Source organism: Pseudophryne corroboree, chromosome 3, assembly GCF_028390025.1.
Source record: "Pseudophryne corroboree isolate aPseCor3 chromosome 3, aPseCor3.hap2, whole genome shotgun sequence".
Lineage (NCBI taxonomy): Eukaryota > Metazoa > Chordata > Amphibia > Anura > Myobatrachidae > Pseudophryne > Pseudophryne corroboree.
Genome location: NC_086446.1, coordinates 599,106,403 through 599,107,341, shown reverse-complemented (window position 1 = coordinate 599,107,341; position 939 = coordinate 599,106,403).

The following is a 939-nucleotide window of genomic DNA, read 5'->3' as shown; positions in this document are numbered from 1 at the left end:
GTGGGGGGAGTTAATTACATGCTGGAGGGGGGGGGAGTTAATTACACGCTGGAGGGAGGGGGAGTTAATTACACGCTGGAGGGAGGGAGTTAATAACACGCTGGAGGGAGGGAGTTAATTACATGCTGGAGGGGGGGAGTTAATAACACGCTGGAGGGGGGGAGTTAATTACATGCTGGAGGGGGGGAGTTAACACGCTGGAGAGGGGGGAGTTAATTACACACTGGAGGGGGGGAGTTGATTACACGCTGGAGTGGGGGGGGGGGAGTTGATTACACGCTGGAGTGGGGGGGGAGTTGAGAGTTGATTACACGCTGGAGCGGGGGGGGGAGTTGATTACACGCTGGAGTGGGGGGGAGTTGATAACACGCTGGAGTAGGGGGGGAGTTGATTACACGCTGGAGGGGGGGGGAGTTGATTACACGCCGGAGCGGGGGGGAGTTGATTACATGCTGGAGCGGGGGGGGGGGGGAGTTGATTACACGCTGGAGCGGGGGGTGTTAATAACATGCTAGAGCACGGGGGGGGTGTTGTGTTAATAACACACTGGAGTCTGTCATGGGGTGGCCTCAGTGGCCGGGAGTAACACGCTGGCGGCGGGGGCATAAACTGCGGGAGTCTGCAATCGCGTAGGGGGGCGGTGGGTGTCTAACATGCGGTACCCAGCTAGACTTACCCACAGAAGTCGCCTGATAGCAGTTGAGGGCCTGCGGCATCTCTGCTCCTCGTCTCTTATGGAAGAGGAGGGGCTCGGGTGAGTTAAGGGAATAATAAAGAAGTCATTCTTTCATCGGCAGTGTGCGGTGCCGCCCCCCAGTGGCCGGCGCTCATAGGCAGCTGCCTAATGGTAGCGCCGGCCCTGCATCAGCAGATGACACTGTAATAAGTATAAGGTGGCAGAAGACTGCTGGATGTGGTACAGTTGAAGATTATTAAAGT